The following is a 15,908-nucleotide window of genomic DNA, read 5'->3' as shown; positions in this document are numbered from 1 at the left end:
ACATGCAACACATAGCCCTCCAGAACACCCACCATCACAGATCTCACATAAAAACACAAACCATGCACCCACCTTCGCATAGGCTCTCAATAGAAATCTACCAAAACAGCAGAGACCTCCAAGGCAAAAATGCACTCAACCACCACATCACAGCACAAATCACAAGACACATAGCTCACCTACACAGTGTGCCTCTCAACCTAAGCTCCTAAGACAAAACAGTTTGTCCAATATACTAATTATAGGTGACTCAATAGTAAGGCACACTGATGTCCCATTCACTAGGTTGAATAAAGAGAAGGTAACAGTCAGCTGTCTATCAGGTGACAGAATTCAACACATAACACTCGCACTCAGGTTACTCCACACCAAGTGCAAATATGACTCTGTCACTGTCCATGTGGGTGTGAATGACCTGAGATGCACCTCTCTGGACTACATGAAAAGAGACATGGAGGAGCTCTTGGATTATGTGGCTCAGGCAGGTATGACCCTAGCCCTGAGCAGCATCCTACCATTGCCCAGAATTATACCGTAGTACAAGCAGAAAATTATTGATTTCAACAATTGGCTAAGTTTCTGGTGTCATTCTAAGGGGATCCAGTATTTGTCTGCTTGGGATTACATGATTGACAGACCTCGATGCTTTGCCAGAGATGGCCTGCATCTGTCATCCCTGGATTTCCGGATACTAGCTAAGGCCCTATTGTGCCTTTTTTAGATGAAGTTTCAAAGACCAAATTACCACCATAACAGCAATGAATAAATGCAATCTGAGGGTCATGCTGCTCAATGCTAGAAGTCTAAATCTCAAGATACACTTGCTCAAAACACTCCTCAAAATGGAGAATATCGACATTTGTGCTGTAACAAAGACCTGGTTTAAAGCAGCAGAAAGCACCCCTGCTGTACCAGGTTATAACTCATTCCACACCTTTTGGCCTGGAACATGGACCGACGCTCCAACGGCGGTGGCATCTCCATATTCATAAAGGATATGCACACCTCCAGACTAGTAGTCCAGCATAATGCATCTGAGATACTTCAGGTACAACTAACATTCGGTAGGATGGCAATTCAGGTCATAGCCTGCTATAGGTCCCCAACCATGTCCCAAGACTCTCACTACATGTTCTTAAGCACCCTGGAAACCATTAGGGTCCAACCCAACACTCTCATACTAAGTGACTTCAACTACCCCTCTATCAACTGGGAAAACTACTCATGCACCAATACACTGGCCCAACGCTTCTTGGAATTCATCAATTCCAATGCCCTGGACCAGCTCATTCTTACTCCCACTAGAGGAAGCAACATCCTTGACCTGGTTATTGCTAACATGGGTAACCGTTGCTCTACACCAATAGTCAATTCCTCCCTGGTTAGATCCGACCACAAGCTAATCATCATGGAAATCCACATCTCACCCACACCCCCTGCAAAGGTAACCACCATGAAAAACTTCTCCAAAGCTGACTTTGGGCTCCTAAAAACAGGTGGCTAACTTCACGGCACCCATGTCAATGGAAAATAGATGCATGACTGCCGAATCATACACCAACGCACTGTACGAACATGTACATAAATGTATAGAACTAGCTATACCCAACAGAACCAAGACACTCTCCTCCAAAAAAAGAAAACCAATCTGGTGGTCCCCTGCCATTAATAACTCTACAACAGAAAGAAGAAACTGTTGCAGAAAAAGGTAAAGTCCCATGACTGGAAAAACTCCCTTATTTGCCTCAACAAAAAGTTGAGATCCCTCATCTAAACCTCTAAAGCCAGCTATGAAGGCAGAATTGCGGCAGACACTAAAAATAACCACAAAGTCTTCTATAGTTATATCAGGAATCTCCATGGCAATACCCAGGTTTGCTCTGAGTTACTGCACAATGATACCTCCTATACTGAGCCAACATATATTGCCAACATACTGGCTGACAGATTCATTGCCAACTTTACCCCTCTCTCTCTCCCCCTAAAAAAATGTGTCATCATCCCCTTTGGGTAAAATTCAGTTCCCATTAATTACCACATCAATGGGAGCCCACTCAACACTGAAGGCATTATAAGAGATCGACACAGGTTGACAGCAATCTCTCCTTCAACCACCACATTGCTACTGTGGTCAGAAAGGCTTCTATGTGGCACATCTCATTACTAAGGGTTTTGCTTCAAGAAGAAAAAGGTCATCATCTCTCTCTACTCTTCCCTCATTAGGCCACTCATTAAGTACAATGCCCCATTTGGCATGTACCTCACTAGACACATGCAACAACTGGAAAGGCCACAAAAGTACTGCATAAAGAGGATCCTAGGCTTTAAACACATGTCCTACATAGACAGACTCAAAACACTCCAGCTATTCTCTGTCTCATATCATCTACTTAGAGGCTATCTCTGCTTGACTTACAAAGCCATGTCTGACCCAGCTCTGTTACAAATCCTACAGCTAAAGAAATCCCAATCTGTCCACACCACACATTCCAGAGACCTTAATCTCATTACCACAATCAACATAACATGCTGGAAGGACAGGTTCATAACCCAGAGACTGCCCATACTCTGGAATAGACTTCCCATACATGTCAAGCAGAGCACCTCACTGGCCCTCTTCAAGAGAAATCTTGATGAGTGGATGGGAAATAGAAAGTTCACCCCACAGATCACTCGAGTGGCTCTAATTGATAGAGCCACTGGGAACTAACGTCAGGTGGCGCAATGCCAGGGCACTTCTATGGGCTAGGCTTGAAAAGGCTCCAGGGCCATTAGCCTAGTACACATGTATGAACCTATGAACCTATAAACCAATATAGGAATCTGCCAGCAATTATGAAAGCAACATCAGCCTTCGGCTTCACTGCTTAAAGATATTAAGAAAAGTATGTCAGACCTTCACCCAAATAAGTAGAGCATGTTGGCTCCACTGCAAAGATTGTAAGGAAGGCATTCTATCTGCAACCAAGATGAACAAGGAGCAAAAAGAACTGATGGCAGGATAAGAGGAATGATGAGGTAAAAACACGTTTACATCACTCAGAGACAGGGAACGGGAGGCATGCTGGCAGACTTTCCCTAGCTTGTTGTAAGTGAGGAGTGTAAGGAAGGTGAGCAGAAGAAACAGTTAAGGTACATGGGTGGATATCGCTGTAGACGGATGATCTTCTCACAATTCCTTATGAAATTAGTACATGTAAGCCAGCAAGTCCAGGGGTTAGGACAGAGCCCCTCTGCTCTCTTTATTAATGGGTGCTAACCCTATAGCTGCTCCTTTCCCCAAACCCTAAACCTACACCTTAATATCATTAAAACTTTCCTGTAATACTGCTACTATTCAGACAAATTTGAGGCTAGTGTTACGGGGGGTTTTAATTTTAATATTGGCAGAGGAAATAGTTTCCTTCTCTTTATATTATTCTTTTTAGTTTTGTTTGTATTCACTATTGATTATGATCACACTTATGATGTTGGTGTTTTACATTCAACATTAGGGTGGATTGTTCATGCACAATAGACCCACTATATATATCTATATATATATATATCTATATATCTATATATCTATCAATATATATATATATATATATATATATATATATATATATATATATATATATATATATATATATATATATATATATATATATATATATATATATATATATATATATATATATATATATATATATATATATATATCTATATATATATATATAGATATGGGTCTACTTCATATGACTGAAAGCTCATATGATCACCAACCATTTGACTGATGCCAAAACACTGAAAGCTCAAAACCTAAAGCTCATATGATAGACACTCATAACATCGACACATAAAATCCAAAGTATTATGCCCTTTCCTCACTGTAGCGTGACTCTGGAGTAGGAATAAATAATTGGGAGGGGGTTGGGGGCATAGCCCCCCCCACATTATTTACATGACTATAGTCAATGCCATTAAAAGTATCCATATGTATGTTTAAAATTTATGACATATGTGGGGGCAAAGCCCCCCACACTCCCCTAAATATTTATTCCTACTCCAGGGTCGCGCTACAGTGGTGAAAGGGCATAATGCTTTGGATTTCATGTGTTGATGTTATGAGTGTCGATCATATGAGCTTTAGGTGTTTTGAGCTTTCAGTGTTTTGGTGTCAAGTCAAATGGTTGTCGATCATATGAGCTGTTGATCATATGAAGTAGACCCATATATATATATCTATATATATATATATATATATACATATATATATATATATATATATATATATATATATATATATATATATATATATATATATATATATATATATATATATATATATATATATATATACACACACACACAGTAATATATATATATATATATATATATATATATATATATATATATATGGATTTCATACTATTGAACGGAAGTTCAATAGTCCGAATCCACATCTACTGAACATACTTTAGCAAAAGCGCTTTTAACCGAAAAAGCACTTTCGCTAAAGTCCCTAAAATAAACAAAAATAAAAAACAAAAAAAACATAACTAACATTTACACAGGGGGGCACCCCCCACACCCCCCCTACTTTTATATTTTCACTCCGAGATTGCACTACAGTGGGGAAAAGGGAATATTCCCTTATCCCCACTCTACTCCGATCTCAGCAACAATCATTCCCTGCTGATTTTCCCTATTTTTTATCATCCTTTCGCGAAAGTACTTTTTCGGTGAAAAGCATTTTCGCAAATGTATGATCGGCAGTTTCACTTTCGGTGAAACTGCCGTTCGTGCATAAGTATGGATTATATATATATATATATATATATATATATATATATATATATACATATATATATATATATATATATATATATATATATATATATACAGTCATTCATTACAACATGAAAATGCATAACATTTGAGTTAATTAGTCCACCTCAAAAAAGTGAATTGTTGCAGTTTTCTGTGTTTTTACCCCATACGAGAGAGAGAAAACTTTTTTTGAAAAGCATACGATATTTTGCCAGAAATGGAGAATCTCAAAGGGAGTCTGATGTACAACAACACAAGTGTGGGTCAGCATGTACTAACATTTTAGGTGAAGACTGTTGCTCTTCAGTAGAGGAGTGAGGCTACTAACAGAAATGTTGTCTCCAGGAACACGTGACTATGATAGTCACTGTAATGGCCACAGAAGGTACAACCTCACACTAAAGAAACTAAGCAAAGATGATGATATCAAAGCTTACCTTGCTGCATTTGAATGATATTTTACCCGGGAAAATAGACACAGCCTGACTGGGCTAATATTTCTTCTTTACATCTTAAATGGGAACCACTCAAGGCATGTATGGACATGGAATGCCCTGCTTATATGGATTATCAAAAACTAAAAATAAATGGCGAGCTAGAGCTGGCATATCATCAGAAATAAAAACAGTGAAGATCAAAGATTTCTAATTTAAAACATATGTTTAAACTTAAGATAAAAATCAGAAATGAACAGTAAAAGATAAAAAAAAAATAATTTTAGCAGTTGATACATTCAAATGGACATTCCCAAATAATTTAACATAAAAAGACTTTTCAGAGTGTCAAAAGAGTACTAACAAATTGGTTGTATAAACTGAGAGGTTACTAGCTAATGCAGCACTGTTTACATCTGAGTAACCCAGGCTTGCAACTCAAAATGTGCAGATGTCTGTGAATACAGTAAACGTGTTACCAACTGATATAGTATGTTTTAGATGTGGGAAGAGTGGACATATTGCCAAAAACAACTAACAATAGGAATGTTTCCTCTAACAAAACTGTGACTTCTAGCCAGCATGCTAGCAATAAACATGTAAATACTGTTCCCTATCAAAAATATGATTTCTAACCAACATGCTAATAATGAAAATGCACTCTCACAATGTGTTTAAGTAACTGCTACAAAGAATGAATCAATATGTCGCATCTGTGCCACTACCAGATTAACCAAATGTATGGCACTGGGCAATGGGAAGGTACTGAAGGAATGTAGTCACACTTATTAAAGAACTGTATGTCTGTAGATACAAAACAGATGACAAGAAACTTTATACCTAAGCTCTTTACAAAAAAGGAAACAGAGTATTTGCAAGCAATACAGATATCACAATAAGAAAACAATAAATGGCCAAGGTAAGGTGTTGTTAAGTTGTTAATCCACTACATAAAACCATTGTTGCAACTAAAAATTGCTTTTCCCATTTTCCATCCAACAAAATTCCTGTTGCAACAAAATTTGACAAATTAAAGTCTAAATGTCTCTAAAATAAGGTCTTGCTGAGACATAGCTAACAAATTCCAGGAATAAATTCACATCTCAAGCCATAAAGCAACAAATGTGCAAAGGAAAGTGGAAGAAATGTGTCCATGGGAACAGGAATGAATAACCTAAAACACATGCAGAAATTCTAAATATGTTGGATAAAGTACTACATCTAGTAGGTCTGGTAGTTCATTTAGCACACAATATCATATTTGTCTAATTGGGCGGCCATGGTGGTGCAGCAGTTAGCATTGCCACCTCACAGCAAGAGGCTCTCTGGTTCGATCCTTGGCTGGAGTGCCTTCTGTGCGAAGTCTGCATGTCCTTCCTGTGGTCGCATGGGTTTGCTCCGGGTGCTCTGGTTTCCTCCCACATCCCAAAGACATGCTGTAGGTGGATTGGACACTCCAAATTGGCCCTAGGTGTGAGTGTGTGCATGTGTGTGTGCCTTCTGTGGAAGGTTGGGTGCTGGGCTGGCAACTTGACACCATAAAACTCCACTGCCAATCATGAGCAGACAGGTGATCCGCTGTGGCGACCCCTAACCGGGAAAAGCCGAAAGAAGAAAAAGATCATATTTGTCTAATTCTTTAATGCACAGTAAAATACTCTCTTGCCTGAATATATACCGAGTAAAATGGTAGTGTGTGGCACCAGCAGCCTAACACTGTTAAAAAGACAGAGTTTGAACCATGAGGAAGAGATAGGTAGGGAGTGTGGTTATTATCCTGACAGGGTAGCAGCAGAATTCTCCTGCTCTGCTTTTTTTATATTTCTTTGACTGGAATTTTGGAAAAAGAACTACCTTACAAGCCACATTTTCAAATATTCTAATAAATTTAAGTACTATCTAAGATAGTATCAAGACTGCAGTCTCTTATCAGTAATATCCAGGAACTGTCATTGAAGATGGACAGAATAGACATTAAATGGATAATTTCAAAGAAATATGCACTAAGCAAATGGACCAAATACAGGAAGTTTTGCAACAAAAAGCCCAGATTTGTGGTATAGAGGACTCATTAAATGATGTACAAGGAAGATTGATGGAAGATGAATACAACATAGAATTCTTACTAAAACAAAATACATCTCTTCGTAATAAAGTTGTTGACCTTGAAAATAGGTCACATAGAAATAATATCAGAATATTTGGTGTTCCTGAGAAAATAGAAGGTAATAATGTGACAATTTTTTTAACATCCTGGCTTCCTAAGGTATTAGATTTACCCGAGGCAATGTCTTTTGGCATTGACAGAGCTCATTGGTCCCTGTCTTCTACCCCTTTATTAAAAAATATATCATCTTCAAGATATATATATGTCAGATTTTTTTCTCCTCACAAAACAAGGAATCAATTACCAAAATTGCCTGGGCTAAATCTCCTGTCAGAATTGATGAGAGGATTATTCATTTTGACAATGACTATTCCTCTACAATTAGTTCCAAAAGGAAATGTTTTCATACCCTAATTAAAGAGCTGAAGGAAAAACAAATTAAAGTCCATTTATTATTCCCTGCTAGACTGAAGCTTTTTCTTTCAGATGAAACAAAGATTTTTGAAGATCTGGATGCAGCTGTCTACTTTTTAAAAGTCAATAACATTCTTGAACAAAATGAAGACATGGATTGGGCTGGCTCTTTCCTTAAAAGACAAACCAAGAGATCCATGTAGAAGACTAATGATAGAAAGAAGCAATTAAGGATAAATTACTTTTTTACTTAGAATTAATATATTAACATTCACTTTCTTTTTTTTAGCTTCCAATATATTTACTTTTGTATTCTTACACATTTGTGTGATATTCTTACCCATATTACAAAGAGAAATAAATGCATTTATTTATTTATTTATTTATTTTTGTATTTATTTATTTATTTATTTATTTTACATTTGTTTACCGGGAAAGTCTGACTGGACACAAGTCACTTTTCAGCGGAGGCCCAGGGAGAAAAGCTCCACATAAAACTATAGATAAAAATGTAACAAATTCAAATATACATACTCGTGATACAAAATTATTAATACAAAATATATCCTGTTTTTGGTGAAAGACAAATAATGAGCACAAAGTGTAAAAATACATATGTACCTAGTGAGTAACATACATATATAAACTGAGATGTTATGTACAGGATGTAACTATCTATTTACAAGTGTATGAGATTGTCAGGCTGTAGACTTAACCAAGAATTAAACATTATTAATAAGCATAGAATATAGTATACAATTTTATTACAGTACATATATGTTAGTAATGTTTGTTACATGGTATAGAGAGTTTTACAGTTGCTAGTTGAGTGATAGAGTTATAGAGTTCTTAAGGTTGGGAGATAAGTGATAGGAAGTAAAGTGAGACATCATCCTGGATTAGTGCAGGAGCATAGCCATGCAGTAGTTATGTGAGTTTTAGTGTTCTTTTGAAATGGGGTAGACTGGTATTGGAAGTTATAACATAGGGCAGCTTGTTCCACATTTTAGCTATGAAGTTGGAGGAAAAAGGAGTCTCCAGCAGTATTATTGGATTTGGTTACACTTATTTGGGAATTATTATTAGAGCAGAGGGTGCTGTTGTTGAAGTAGGGATGTAGTAGGTTCTCTAGGGCAGGGGTTTTATGTGGTTGGTAGAGCATCTTATGGGTCATGATTACTTGATGGTAGAGTAAGAGTTGTGGGAGTTTTAGCCACTTGAGTTGTTTAAGTGCATTGCAATGATGTGTCCTGAAAGGGAGGTCTGTGGCAAACTTAGCAATTTTGTTATAACAGGACTCTAGCTTAGGTCTGTTTTTCAGAGATTAATGAAAATAGGTGAGGCATACAGGAGAGATGAGATGAGATGTGTTTGAGCTATTGCAGTTTTTGTGGTATTTGTAAGATACTGTTTATTTCTATATAGCATTCCATATTTTTTTATGAACTTTCTTTATAGCTGGTAGGATGTGGATGTCGAATCTCAGGTTGGTATCTATCATGATTCCCAAGAGTTTAGTGTGGCTTACAAGTGAGATGATAGTGTGGTTTCTAGATGTGATATTAAAAGGAGGGGGTATTGGTGCTAGGATGAAAAAGCATAAGTTTGGTTTAATTGGAGTTCAAGATTAACTGGGCATTGCTTAGCCAGGTTTCTACTCGAGTAAAGTATTCTTGTGTTATTGACTGTAACTCTGTTATAATAGGAACTGAACAGATCAAAGTGGAATCATCTGCATACTGAATCACAGAAGCTTGTGGTGCAGAACTATGGAGCTTATTAGTAATGATAGACAAAAGCAGTGGACCTAGTATGGACCCTTGGGGTACACCTAGGGTAAATGGCAGTAGACGAGAGAGATTTAGTTGCCATAGTACTGCTTGAGGGCATCCAGTGAGGTAGTTAAGGTACCAGGAAAGGGTTGGTGGGCTTATATTCAGTTTGGAGAGGGATTTAATTAGTTTGCTATGGAAGACCATATCAAAGGCCTTGGATAGATCAAGAAAAACAGCAGATACACTATAACTATTGTTTCTATGTTGGTTGATTGTGTTGGTGAAAGATAGAGCAGTGGTGGTACTGTGGTGGGGGTGGAAACCATGTTGGGTGTTGGATAGAAGATTGTAATTATGTAGGTAGTCTATTAATTGTCTGTGTATGCATTTCTCTAGTATTTTTGACAGTGGGGACAAGATAGCTATGGGTCAGTAGTTGGATATGTCAGTAGAATTACCTCCTTTGTGAAGTGGAATAATGTGGGTCTATCTGATAATGCCGAAAGCTTGAAACGCCGACAATGAGAAGACTGACACCAGAAGATTGACAATGATGATGACCGACAGTTGAGAATCCCGACGCTGAGAACACCGACATGTCAAACGAGCACTAGTGGGTAAGTATGCGGTAGTGACGGATGTCAGGGTTAGGGTGCGGGTAAGGTAAGTGTGCGATAGCAATGGTCTGTAGGGTTAGGGGCGGTTTAAGTGAGTTAGGGTTAGGGTGCGGGTCAGGTGAGTGTGCGATAGTGACAGACGTTAGGGATAGGGGCGGGTTAAGTGAGTTAGGGTTAGGGCACGGGTTAGGTGAGTGTGCAATAGTGACGGACCTTAGGGTTAGGGTTTGGGTTAAGGTTAGTGCATAGATAGTTGTGTATGTAAGGTTCAGTGTAGGTTTGTAAGGTTTTTGGTGTGCTTGTGTTGTGTGTGTGCTTTTTGGACAGGGGATTTGTTTTGTTTGTTGAGTGTCGGGATTGTGGTTTGTTGGGTATGTGACATTTCGTGTTTCTGAACTTTCGGTTTTGTGGTGCCCATGATTTCATTGTCGGTGTTTTACCGCGTCGGTGTTGTCAGGTAGACCCAATAATGTATGCTGTCCTCCAAATTGCAGGGACTTGGTGTTCAAAAATGGATCTGTTGATTAGGATAGATACAGGGTAAGCAATACTATTGGCAGCGGGTTTGAGAAAGTCAGCAGGAAGGTTATCAGTGGCTAGTGTGGTGGGTTTTAGTTTTTTTAGTAGTTTTTTTATTAGGTCAGTTGGGACTGTTTGAAGAGAGAATGTGTTATCATTGTTATGAAATCTGGATCTTCCTGCAGTAAGGTAAATTATTTATGTCTTATTCAATTATTAATCATATTGCAATTTCATATAGTATTTTAGTACCCATTAGATATAATCTTTTCATTATTTCTAGGATAATTTACTTATATTAAACAATGAAATAGGTATGTTTGTGGTTAATATTCTCATATCATGTCCTTCTTCAATATCTAATGTTAGTTTGGATTCGTAAGAGCTGGGTTTTCATTTTAAAAGTTAAATAGTATATTTTTTCTCAGATTATTGCTTTTGACTAATGGTCCTATGCCACAAAATGTGGTGTTGATTTGTTTCTACTTTGTGTGTATTGCATCTCATCATGCTGTTTTCACCTTTGTGGTCTGTAGTACTTTTTTTTTTCTTTTCTTTTCTTTTCTCTGTTATTTCTTGGATGTGCATTTGGTGTTTGTCAAAGGCTTTGCGTGTCTGTGGTCGGAAATGGGGTGCCAGTCTTGTCACAGTTTAACTTGGTTTTGGTTTTGGATGGTTTAGATGGTTAGAGTTGATGGCCTTTGTTTGTTGTTTTTGGATTTGAGGTGTGGGTGTTAGGATGGCCTTGTGGACTTGCTGTATGCAGAGAGTCTGTTTTTTTGTAGAGCTTTGGGAGATTTGATGTGCTGCAGGTGAGAGTTTGTGCTCGGTGTGTGTCATTCAGAAGGTGTTTTCCATTGTGACTACTATTCTGGTGATTGTGCTCGTGTTTATGCTTTATTTGTTTTGAGTGTCCCCTTTGGCTGGGATAGAGGAGGGGGGGTCAATGTGTGTGATATGCTTTGTGGACTTTTTGCTTTGTCAGGTTTCTCAGTGTGCCTCTTTGTGTTGGTGGGTGAGTTCCAAAAGCAGTTCAGCTGGTGATTTAGTGATTCTGTCAGGATACTGTTTTTGAAGTTTCCTGCCAAGTGAGTGTGATGTTTTAGCTCAGTGTTGGTTACTGGAAAGGGGTTAATTGATTTTGGTGTGGGCCGATCTTTTTCTTTCTCAAAGATTCAGCTTTGCAATATTTATTTGTGGAGATGTTCTGGTGGAGGGAATTTGTGTTTGGTTTATTCTGATCTTGTGGAGCTTGAGGATGGGACAGTCTCTACCAGTTTTCTTGCTGATGGAAGTTGTAGTTGTGAGGTTCAAGCACTGCTTTGGCTATTGTGGTAAGTTTCACCATTTTTATTTTTTAATTTACAAATTTGTCAATTGTTCAGCGCCTTCCAGAATTAGTTCATCTGGACTGGCGGTAGTTATATTAGTATCATGGAGACATCATGGGTAAGTGTGGCTCAGGAACTGATGAATGGGGTGGGATTTTTGATTTCTTGTCTCAGTAATGTACTCACTACTGGCAGGCCTGGCATTCAGACAAAGTTTGTTATGCTTCATTTGACATTAAGCTACAACATCTGTATTAGAGTTGTTACAGAGATGCATTGCATACTCTTAATTACTAGCAAAGATTTACTGAGGTTGAAGCTGACACAGTCATTATTATTGGTATCCTTTCTTCAATGGGTAACTTCTCACTATATAATTATATAAATATCTGAACATGCACAACAGGGGATGAGTGGAGAGGTAACGTGATGTACAATTGATGTACATTGCCATTGAGTATCTGTAGGTTCTTCTTGGGTGTACTTATGTGCTTGTATTTGCAAATTAAAAAATTCTGCATTTGTCTTATATTGTAAGAAATTTGGGGCATTTATATACTTCAAGGAGAATTTAGTTAGTGGTGGCTCTATAAGAGGATTTGATTTGATGTGCCATGAAGCCAGAAAATGACTGATTGTTGTAGAATTCTATGGATATTTCTGGCTGGATAATTGCTGGGTTGCAGTAATGCTCATGTGTTTCTGAATTTCATATTACTTCTGGCATAATCTGAAGGTTGTCTTTTATAACATACGAGTCCCTACTGCTTAATTGTTGGGTGTTATTTAAGCAGAAATACTGGTACAATAGATTTCCAGTCCCACATTAATGACAGTTTTTTTTTAATTTAAAGCATATTCTTCAACTTTCATCCTGGAATTCTTGGAGGATGTCATCATTTAATCTTTAGGTATACTGAGTTATTTTATGAATGATTATATGTCTGTGTGCTATGTCTTGCTGCTGTGTTAACTTGAAGTGTGGAACATACCTCTGCCCAGTCTGAATTTTGTGAAGCACCTCTACCCAGTCCAACTGCCATCTGCAATTATCTTTTCTCACAAGTGCTATGTATGTTTACTATGTATTTGACCTCTAAATCTCTTTTACCAGATTTTCTGTAAGTTAACTGATTGCTAAAGCACACTAGCAAACTTGTACCAACCCCCCCACACCACAGTCTAAGATCAAAACCCAACTAATCTTTTATTAATCATCCTTCTTCTCTCCAGTCTCCGCTTAATTTATGTACCTTTTCTCCCTATCGGTTATTTTTTTCTTTATTTCCCTACTCTCCATTTCCTTTTATTCTCTTTTCTTCTCCATTCCTAGACTAATATAGCCTTTCCCTACTATGTGCATTCTCACCGTCGCTCCCTTGCCCTTACTCTGAGAAATCTAACATTACCAATTGCATTTTCCCATACTTTTAATCCCTGCCTTACATTCTTGTACTCTCCCCTCCTCTGGACTGATATCTGTGCTGTTTTAACTACATTCCTCTTTTATCTTTTCTTGAACCCATCCCCCTCTCCAAAGTTAATTTCACTGCTTCTGTATTCTATATTTCCTGCAACTTGGTTCTCCCATTAGATTACTGCTACCTCTTCTAGACAAACTAAAGCTGTTTTTACTTCATGCTAAACTACTCACTTTGTACTGAATGTTTCTGCATTTCTGCTCCAGGTCCAACCTGCTCCATTCACCCTTGCTATACTTGGGATCACTATGCTCAGTCTCACTTCACTCCCCTACCCTACCCCCATTCCCACACACTCCCACTTTCATTTGATTTATACCTTATCCCATTTGACCACACCCCTCACCATCTCTCAACTTCCTCCAACACTGTCCACTCACCAAACACTTTCCACTTACTTCAATCCACCCACACTACTATAGACTACTACCCCCACCCCCTCCTCTAGTACTAATTATTCATATTTTAAAACTTCTCGCACATCTCCAAGTCTGACACATTATGTTTCTCCTTAAATCAAACTTTACAAACAGCTTCCTACTTATTATCTTTACCACACCCATTCTCCTTCTCACCTCTACTGCCACCTCTTATCTATGCACGTGCCCACCTAGTAACTCTTCTCCTATCATTACTTCTCCCCTAGCCACTCTCTGTTCCAGTCATTCTTTCCCTATAGACCCATCTCATTTTATTCAGTCTAACTCTACCTTACAATCAAACTTTTCCCTCTATCTACTCTCCCAGCCTAAACTAAAACAAAACACCACCTCCAAATTAACCACTTTACTTCCCTTAAACTATCGTAGTATGTAAATCACTTGCTACTCAAATTAGCTTACCAGTTACAATCTGTGAAAAAATGAAGAAATAAATAAACTGGTAGGCAAACACGGAAATAATATAGTCCAACGATACCAAAGATTCCAAACTAAAGCAGCAGCAGCCAAAAGTTCTTCAAAACGTAGCTTTTATTCACAAAAAACAAACAAACTGGATAAGCGCTTTCACATACACTATGTATGCTTCTTCAGATCCCTTAAACTACTTATTTTAAATTTGTTGCTGTCAGGTGACATACATCCAAACCCTGGGCTTAACCATAGTTTTCCTCTCCCAGCTTACCCCTCATACATCCAAAACTCTGCCTCTAATATATTTTTCCCTGTTATCCACATCCACCCCCACCAAAAATATTTCATTACTATCTATGAACATTCAGAGTATCTTGAACAAAGTCTCTCTCTTCCATGCCTGGATATCCATACATACCCCTGATATTTTATGCATCTCTGAAACCTGGCTTAAGCCTCATATATCCAACACCGAAATACTTCACCAGGCTGTAACATCCTCTGGCATGATCACTTTAAAAGGAAAGGTGGAGGTGTTGCTATTCTCTAATCTGACCATATCACTCTTCACCCTCTTTCAATTCTTCTTCTTCTTTTGGCTGCTCCCATTAGGGGTCGCCACAGCGGATCATCTGTTTCCATTTCTTCCTGTGCTATGCATCTTGCTCTGTCACACCAACCACCTGCATGTCCTCTCTCACCATATTCATAAACCTTATCTTAGGCCTTCCTCTTTTCCTGTTACCTGGCAGCTTCATCCTTAGCATCTTTTTCCCAATATATTCTGCATCCCTCCTCAGCACATGTCCAAACCAATGTAATCTTGCCTCTCTGGCTTTGTCTCCAAACCTTCCAACCTGGCCTGACCCTCTAATATACTTATTCCTAATCCTGTTCACCCTTGTCACACCCAGTGCAAATCTTAACATCTTTAACTCTGCCACGTCCAGCTCTGACTCCTGCCTTTTTGTCAATGCCACCATTTCCAACCCATTCACCCTCTTTCAATTACCACTTCAGATTTTCACCCATCTGAAATTCTCATAGCTAACTGTCAAATAAACACTAGTAGAAATCTAGCTATTGTCTCTATCTACATCCCCCCATGTAATAAAATCCCTATTCTGGAACACTTCCTCTCTTGGATCTCTCAAAACATCTCTCATGAAGCCATTATCATGGGTGATGTAAACATTGATTGGAATGCCCTTGATACAAACTCCCCAAACTCCTCCATTAACCTCTTTGGCTTCTCCCAGCTAATCACTAACCTGACTAATTTTAGCAAACACACCAACTCAGGTTTCACTCTTGACTGGGTTCTCACCTCCAACCCTAATCTTTATAATAATCCTTCTACCCTCCCCAACACCCTTAGTGATCACCATCCCACCTTCATTATTAGACATTCTTGCCAGCTACATAAACCCCAGATTTACAAAGACTGTTGAAAACTCTCCAGTTTCAACCCTGATACTTTCAACCATCTGGTCTCTTCAATTAACTGGTCCTTCCTCCTCAATCTTCCAATTGAGGGAGCAGTCCTATCTTTTAACAACATATT

The sequence above is a fragment of the Protopterus annectens genome, chromosome 15.part0 (assembly GCF_019279795.1).
Source record: "Protopterus annectens isolate FY-2018-M chromosome 15.part0, PAN1.0, whole genome shotgun sequence".
NCBI lineage: Eukaryota > Metazoa > Chordata > Ceratodontiformes > Protopteridae > Protopterus > Protopterus annectens.
This window is presented reverse-complemented; position numbering follows the sequence as displayed.